A 9,195-nucleotide genomic window follows, 5' to 3' on the forward strand; every position below is an offset into this window, starting at 1 on the left:
TCATTTTTCAAAAATAGCCGTTCTGCCGTATCTTTCAGTGCAAGGTGCCGTCGGTCATCCCCGACGTGACGTCACGCAGGGAATTTGCCAGATTTTCCTACTAGACTTCGACACCCCCTGCCTGCCACATCACGCAGTGTATCACCCGACAAAACCTGACAAGATACGCGTTGTCTTTGATTGCGCAGCAAAATACAATGGCGTATCACTCAACGACATGCTCCTGACTGGTCCAGATCAGACGAATTCATTGGTGGACGTGCTGCTGCGATTCAGGCTAGAACGGGTGGCGGTCACAGCCGACGTTGAAGGAATGTTTAACCAAGTGAAGGTCGATGGAGCCGATCGAGATCTCATCAGATTCCTCTGGTTTGAGAACGGAGACATCAGTGGTCGCGCTCGTCACTATCGAATGACGGTCCACTTATTTGGGGCCACAAGCTCACCCAGCGTAGCATGCTATGCTTTAAGAAAGACTGCAGCCGACGCAGGTGACGACTTCTCGCAAGAGTGCGTGACAACTGTCAATGAAAACTTCTATGTAGATGACGTGCTACGATCAGTTCCGACAGACGAAGAGGCCATCACTCTAGCAAATGAGCTAAAGGACCTGTGCAAACGGGGAGGGTTCAATCTGACTAAATTCGCATCGAACAGCCCAGCCGTGGTAGAAGCCATCGAAAACGAAGACAGATCGACTGAAATGAAGAAATGGTCTGGTGGGATGAGCTGCCGACCGAGAGGGTGCTCGGGGTGATATGGCACCCAGAACATGATCTTCTGAAGCTGTCTCCACAAATAAACAGCGCGAAGGTGAAGACCAGCTCAAGACGCGGTTTGCTTTCTGTGGTGAGCTCGGTATATGACCCGCTAGGTATGGCTGAACCGACCGTGATACAGGGACGTCGTCTCCTGCAAGAGTTGACCCGGAAGCAGATGGACTGGGACGCTGAACTGGAAGAAGAGGACAAACTAGCTTGGAATGGCTGGCTTTCGACTCTGGAAAGCTTGGACAGTCTGAGCATCCCGCGATGCATAAAGCCTAGGAACTTTGGGAGTATCACCACTTGTCAGATACACACGTTCGTCGACGCGAGCGAGGCAGCTTACGGCGCTGTGTCATACATCAGGCTGGCGAACGCTGCCTGTGCCGTTCAGGTGAGCTTTCTGAAAGGGAAGGCACATCTGGCTCCTCTGAAAATGGTAACAATCCCACGACTCGAACTGATGGCCGCTGTGACAGGCGTGAGACTCAGTGCACTGATCCTGGGTGCATTGAAGATCCAGTTGGAGCGCTTGTCGGTTGAAGTAGAAGAGTTTTTCTGGACAGACAGCACTACGGTGTTGAGATACATCAACAACCGCAAAACAAGATTTCACACATTCGTTGCGAACAGGCTGGCAATCATACATGACGGCTCACACCCTGCTCAGTGGAGGCATGTGCCCAGCTCTCAAAATCCGGCGGACGATGTGTCAAGAGGAACTCAGAGTGACAGGTGGCTGACAGGGCCAGAATACCTCTGGAAAAACGAAACTCAATGGCCAGAAACGCCTCAAGCGTTACAAGACACGACAGATGACCTGGAGGTCAAGAAGATGACTGTGTGTGCAGCGAAGGCTTATGATGCGACTCAAGAAGATAATCTTCAAAACCCACTGCTGAAACTCACTGCACACTACAGCGACAGGCACAGGCTTCTCCGAGCAGTAGCGTGGATCTTGAAGGTGAAACAGGAGTTGATTCGTCGAAGTAAGGAGGAAGGAGTCACGCTCACGACGCAAAGGAAGACGATTTTGCTGGAAGTTCAAGACATCCGAGAAGCAGAGAGAGCTATTATGATGAGCATACAGTCCGCTGCGTTTCCAGAGGAGGTGGTGGCCTTGAACTCAGGCAAAGACATTCGTGCAACGAGCAAGCTCAGCAAACTTAGCCCCTTCCTTGAAGACGGCATCATCCGAGTCGGCGGAAGACTGTAACATTCAGCTCTTGAATATGATGCTAAGCATCCAGTCATTCTCCCGAGTCATGCGACCTATGTGAAGCTACTTGTCGAGGACGTCCACAGACGAACAGGACATGCTGGCCGACAGCATGTTTTGGCAGAACTAAGGAAGAGGTTCTGGATTTTGAAGAGCACATCGGCTGTCAAGAGAGTGCTTAAATCGTGCTTCACCTGCAAGCGGCTACGTGCGAAAACGGAAAAACAAAAGATGGCAGATCTTCCAGGCGACAGGATCACAGCGGGGAAGCGACCGTTTACAAGAACTGGGGTAGACTACTTTGGACCCTTCTACGTCAGCCAAGGTCGAGGACAAGTTAAGCGATATGGTGTTATTTTCACCTGCCTATCAGTGCGCTGTATACATATTGAAGTGGCTGAGGATCTGTCATCGGACTCGTTCATCTGTGCGCTGAAAAGATTTGTAGCTAGAAGAGGGAACGTCAAGACCCTGAGATCAGATCGAGCAACAAACTTTGTTGGAGCCCACAGAGAACTACGTGAAGAGCTGAAGCGGCTGGAGGAAAAGGAAGAGTGGGTGGCAAGGGAGATGCTAGCCAACGACATTGACTGGAGGTTCAACACTCCAGGAGCGTCTCATCATGGTGGAGCCTGGGAACGAATGATTAGAACAGTTAGACGGATTCTGGACACGATGCTCCACGCGAAAACATTGAAGAATGAGACGCTGCAAACGTTCCTGTGTGAAGCCGAGGCGATAGTGAACAGCCGGCCTCTGGTCTCGCCATCGAGTGACCCCCTCGACGCTCCGCCCCTCACTCCAAACGACATACTCTTACTCGGGGCCAGTTCCGGAACGACACCCTTGAATGTCTTCTCTGCATCTGACAATGACAAACGGAAAATGTGGAAACAGGCGAGCTATATGGCAGACGTGTTCTGGAAGCGCTGGCGTCGAGAGTACGTTCCACTGCTCCAGCAGCGGTCCACCAGCACCACTACGGCCAGGCAAAACCTGGCTGTGGGCGATTTGGTATTGATGGTTGACGACAGTGTGCCACGGGGCCAATGGCCCATCGGTAGGGTCGAGTCAGTCAAGATGTCAAAAGACGGCTTAGTGAGATCGGTGACTCTGAACATCAGAGGTGTTACAGTGCAGCGTCCGATTACCAAACTTGTGAAAATGTAATAAGTGCTGTGTATGACTACTGTGTATGTCATGTCGTAGGTACCTTGCGAATGTAAATGTTGAAAGAGTTCTTTCAAGGGGAGGGTGTTGAATATTCTACCAAGAGCGCTCCCGGAAATGATCACGCGAGCGAAGTGTTTTAATTGTTGTAAATATTTTGATTGAAGAAAGGTCAAGGTTTTTAGTTAGTTAGTAAGGAGGACAAAAACTTCGTAACGGGGAAAATATTAAGGAAATAGCAAATGTGAAACATTTAAGAGAAATATTCATATAATGTAGACAGTGCATATTACGATAAGGAATTGCTGGTGACCACCATTGAAACGGTAATGTTTTGCGTTAAGATACCGCCTATGAGAGTGTCACTCAAGCAATAAACCCCGTAGAAGATGTCCTTTCTTTCTCTATGACTCAAGAAGACTCCGACTACAAGAAAATATAAAGAAACTATATATTTATAATTAACAGTACCAGAAGATCCCTCCAGGGAATTAACAGGGGTGATGCCCGAAACACGGTGGGGATGGGGCGAGCAGTTTCGTCCGGAGTCCGCTGGGAAGAGTTGGTGGTGTCGAATTGAAATAGTTGATCCTTCGGTTTGCACTTTATTGCGACAAAATCAACTAAACAATGTCTGGAAATTGAATGATTGACTGTCCATTATACTCTTTATCAGGCATCTTCCTATTTACCGTCTTTTTTCAATCAAATTTCATTTTGTTTTCTCTCTCCCTCTCTCAGCCTTATCCCGCTTCATGCCGTTTGGGTCTGCAGGTCCGCATGTTCCCATTTCAGCGTGGGACACCAACAGTGTATCACCTGCCCACCGACAGACTCCGGAGAGGGGAGGGAGGGGTTATCCCTCAAGCCTGATTTCCCGTGGGGTTTCACAGGTGTGCCGCCATCCGCTCGACCAATTCATCAACCGAGTCCAGCCGTCCCTCGCCAAAGCCGTCACACATTTCCGCGAGCAGAACAGGTGGGAGCTGCGGTACGCCGGATATAGGCTGGAAGACAGGGAGATGATGACAAATGCTTTTTACCATTTCATGCAGCTGAAATCGACCACAATGCAAAGCAAGCGTTCGGTAGGCATGCTAACCTTCAGTGTCACTGATCGCATCATTCAATAAACCGTATCACAACCAAGGCTACAGAAACTACGTAGAGTCAGACGGGGCTAAGTATGTTGTTCTCGTCGTAATATCCTTTCCAAGGAGGGGCACGTTACACATCCAAAGTGATTGCGGCACTTCTTATAGGTATGCTACTGAAGAGCTAAAAATGACATAAATAGTACGCCCGAACAGGGACTCGAACCCTGGACCGTTAGGTTAAAAGCCTAACGCTCTACCAACTGAGCTATCCGGGCTCTAGTACATTTTCCGCCAGAGCAAAATACAGTCGTGCCTTACGTCTGTCATGCATGTCATTTGTCAATGTCAATGTTGGTGCTCACAAATGCCCAAAAGCTCATTGCAATAAGGCTGCAAATAATTCGAATTTCGAGCGATAGATGCAAATAGAGCTCCCCAGTCCCCACATTCCAATCAAACACATTGAAAAGCATGTGTCTGTAGCCCAAAAACATTAACTGTTAACAGCGTCTTTACCTATTTGCATTCTTTTTTTGTAAGCTGATGGACACCCGACAGCTCGTTGCATCAGTCAACGAATAAGGGGTGAGTCAGTAATACAGCGACATCTGTAGAGTGGCTGTCAGCGCCACCGGGCGGCAAATGCTAAAACCATTAGTTACTTCCCAGGCCACCTCTCGCATTCCGATGGACCCGGTGCCTGGTGTACGATTCGCGGTGCGTGGTGTCTGACAAGATGTAGTTGCTTAAAAATGTTATTGAAAGACGTTTATGTTAAAAAGCAGTAAAGGGAAGCACCGCGCATATACGACCACTACTGGTGCGTCGCGGGCTGGTGCGGTCGAGTCACTGAGCCAGCTTTCCGCAATACGGCACTGCAATGCCATCAATGCATTGATGGATGGGACTGGACAAGCCGTCTATCAGTCAGCTGCTCTGCTCGATGTCCTTCCATCCAACCGTTCCTTATTTTCAATCCTCAGGACAGTCCAATCCCTCTCCCCCACGCCTCAAACCGTTGTTCCGGGCTGGACGGGCAACTTAACCCTCGCATGTGTGCGGCGTTTGCCAGCTTCTAATGTGTAGGGGGGGGGGGGGGGTCGGTTGAACCCCCCCCCTTGCCGTTTGGCCCCTGATCGAGCTAGAGCTTCGCGGAAAAAACGAGCGTGTTGCCCGTGACGAGAGGAAGCCGATGATACCCAATTTTAAGGTCCTAGGTCATTGGTTGACCTTCCAGGTCAGGTCAATGACCCAAAGTCGGGAAAATCGGGACCTGTTAGAAAGTCGTAAAGTGTGGCTGCTAAGGGGTTTTTCGGGGTGCTGATCACGAATATCGTGTTAGTTTTGATCACAGATGATGTCTTGAAGCATTTAGACCAGGTCGGGTCAGGTCAGGTCAGGTCAACCAGTAGACGTCGTGACGGGTATTCGTAGTACGTGTCAACCGCCTCTGACAGCTTCGTAACATGTTACGAAGTCACCAAAACTACTTCGTAAATGTTCAAATGGTTGCTAAATTCGAATTCAGCTCCAAAAACTAGCCTAGAAACATGTAAAACTCGAAAAAGTGACCCGAGGTCACCCGAGGTCACCAAAGGTCAATGACCTGACCTGACCTTCAGGTGACCTTGACACACACGGGAGTAACATCAAATCACATGTTTGATCGTTTGAAACCACGAAAAGCTTGCAAACACGCGGCTAGTGCGAGCCGACATACGCGAAATCGCGATTCCGGCCAAACATGGTCTCGGAAAAGAGGTCACAGGTCAAAGGTCATTTGGGTCAGGGTCATGAAATTTTCAGGGTAGGTGTAAAATTGATCAATACGAGGGTACTGAAAGTTTCGTCGCGATCGGCCGCTTTTTACGCGAGTTATTCGCGAAAAACCATGGGGGGGTCCATCCGACCCCCCCCCTACACATGCGAGGGTTAATCCCATGCAGGAAGTTCCCATACATAGGAGCACACCCGTAGCCGCGTGCATAGAGTATCAGTGGTCTGGGCGTCCAAATGGGTCCAATTGGATGGGGTCAGCCCGGATGAATCTCTAGGGTGTCCGCTCAGACCAATGCCTCCCCTAATTCCTGTCATCGTTCTGACTTTGAACTGGTCTCGTCAGACCGAAAAAATAACCAACAAAAGAAAAATCCATCCTATCCCTATGGTCATGAAATGGTGTACCTTCATGTAATTGTCTGCCGAACAAATCTGACCCTAGAAAGTGTAGCACATCAGGAGCGACAGGACATGTTGCCTCTACATACTTCATCACCTTTAAGCACCCCTTGCACACCTCCAAGGCCGGTTAGCCGCAAGTGTGACCGGCACGCGTGTCACTCGCCCCTCGATAATTGAAACCCCTGTCGTCGTATGTTAGCCGCCTCGCAGCCCTGATGGAGGTTGATTGGAACCTTGTCGCCTCTCCTCTCCATTTCAATACATGATGCGGCCACCCGAGTACCGTGTCGTCGTTAGGGGCGAGTGACGACTCCCTCAATAGGGATTAGAGTCGACAGTGACTCCGTCGCCGAGGTCCCCGACTCGCGTTATCGTTATCAGAGGCAGTGTCGGCTGTGCGCCATCGCCATTCCACAGTGCAGATATTGTAATACGGGGTCATTAGGAATGCGAGATATGTAAATTTCCCGGTCATTGACGCTCACGCACCTCCCCAACGCACACCCGGGACTTGGTATGGGCAATGAATACTTGCCCTGAAAATGAGAGAGAGAGAGAGAGAGAGAGAGAGAGAGAGAGAGAGAGAGAGAGAGAGAGAGAGAGAGAGAGAGAGAGAGAGAGAGAGAGAGAGAGAGAGAGAGAGAGAGAGAGAGAGAGAGAGAGAGAGAGAGAGAGAGAGAGAGAGAGAGAGAGAGAGAGAGAGAGAGAGAGAGAGAGAGAGAGAGAGATGGCCATCTTCCGCCCTTAGTCTATAGATGAATCCACGCAGATGTCGAGGACAACCGCGCCCTACCTCCTCCTCACCGCCACATCACGTCGGAGTGCACGGGTTCGTGTGACGTACATTTCAGTATGTATGTCGGAGTTGGAGCTCAGTCGGAGTCAGGGAGCCAGAGTGGTCACTGCAGGGGGAGACTGACAGCTAGAGGGAAGGGGAGACTGGAGTGACACCAGCTGTTTCAACGGGGCTCGGTCCACTGACACCCAGCCGGGGAGAGGTCATCCAATACTTCCTGTCCTCTAAACACGGCGCGAACTCGATGCTCGCAATGAGAGAGACTCATGGTTCGTTTTGGGGTATTGTATTCCAATTCATGGTAAGGAAATGTGATAGAAGTTAACGTCAACATTCGTTCATTTTGTTTATTTGTGCCACGACTAAAAGAGAGGTTTTGTAGATGTTGAAAGTCGAGGCCCATCCTTGTTTAATAAAGCATGCCACTCGTGAGAGATCAGAGAAGTGAAGGATAGAGGCAAAAATTCAATGCAAGTTCAAAGACAATTCTAGTAGTGCTGAGCTGCTTAGGCCTGTAGTCTTCTCTAGCACTACCTCAACATCTATCTCAGTCGACTTATTCCCGTTGCTCGAATGCCCTGCCAAACATTTATCTTACCGACTTTTCCACATGACAATATGACCGTCACCATCTACCACATCTGCCGAGGCTTCTTACCTCTCTCACCCCATGCAGTGTTTTCAATAGTCCCCAGCACAGACTGCACAGACTCCCCAGACTGCTAACCGGAGGTCTGCACGGCTGGATGCATCCACGGGGCGCACAGACGTCAGACTCGGGGCTGATTTAGCTGAGAAACATGCGGACGCGGCCCCAGCAGAGGATAGAGTGTCTGCCACGGGTGAGTTGTGATGTTTGCAATGGACGGGGAGTGCCGGAGATGTGAGGCAGGGAAGTGAAGAAAAGAGAAATGTTATGAAGATGAACGATATTATACTTGTATAGCGAATTTTCAGATGTACTGCTGCATACTATTCGGTGTCACTAAAATAATGAGCTCTGAGCTCCGACATGCGCAGTGTAAGGCATGTGCCTTTCGCATAGCATGTGCCGAGGTAAAAAGATACCTAAGTACATTTAAAGATACCTAAGTACACACTGCCCTGTCAAGACAGTCAGGTTCCGCCGCCCCGAGTGTCCCTGGCTCAGCGGGAGTGAGGAGCTGCGCGAACTGCAGTCCAGGCGCGACGTCGCTCGGCGCGCGCGTGACGTCACGGGATCTGCCGATGCAAAGCAGCGATACAGGGCCCTCAAGAGGGAGTTCACCGGTCGGCTGAGAACTGCCAAAGCCGACTTCTTCAAGGCCAGTCCCACCGAGACGTCGAAGAAAACCTGGAGCAGACTGAAGAAGTACGCCATTGCCAACAAACCTTCCAAGTCTGCTGACGTTATGGACCCGACCACTGCAGACCACTTTAACGAATACTTTGCCGCTGTGGGCCAGCGTGTGGCCGCAGCCGTGAGCGACGAGCCTGGCACTGACCTGCCGCTCCGGCTACCGAGGGTGGTCAGCGGTGCTTTCCGTGTCGGACCTGTCACCCTGCCAGACCTCAGCCTAGCGTTGCAGCGCATGAGCAGCTCGAGGGCGGTGGGAGCTGATGGTGTGTGTCTGTCGGTCATTAGACGATGTTTTGCGGTTGTAGGTCCCCATCTATTGCATATTGTTAATCATTCTCTCACCACCGGACGTGTCCCTCTCATGTGGAAGTTAGCAACAGTGGTGCCATTACATAAGGGAGGTTCGGTGACCGAGCCATCCAACTATAGGCCTATTAGTATTCTGAGCGTCGTTGGCAAACTTGTGGAGAAGGTGGTCAGCACGCAACTTTTAGAATATGTTTCCAGTCATCATATTTTAGCTGACTCACAATATGCATATCGTCCCAATCATTCTACCGAACACGCAGTGATAGACATAGTCAGTCATATTTATAGCAACATCGACAGCGGCATGGTCACTGCAATTA

At 50.2% G+C, this 9,195-nt stretch overlaps 1 non-coding gene across 1 annotated transcript; it reads right to left on the reverse strand.

The window, feature by feature from the left end:
• Nucleotides 1-4,452: 4,452 nt before the first annotated feature.
• On the reverse strand, nucleotides 4,453-4,525 carry Trnak-uuu. Its single transcript has one exon. It is a non-coding gene; the product is annotated as a tRNA-Lys (tRNA).
• Nucleotides 4,526-9,195: the final 4,670 nt, after the last annotated feature.

Source organism: Amphibalanus amphitrite, unplaced genomic scaffold, assembly GCF_019059575.1.
Source record: "Amphibalanus amphitrite isolate SeventyFive unplaced genomic scaffold, NRLGWU_Aamphi_draft 000437F_arrow, whole genome shotgun sequence".
NCBI lineage: Eukaryota > Metazoa > Arthropoda > Thecostraca > Balanomorpha > Balanidae > Amphibalanus > Amphibalanus amphitrite.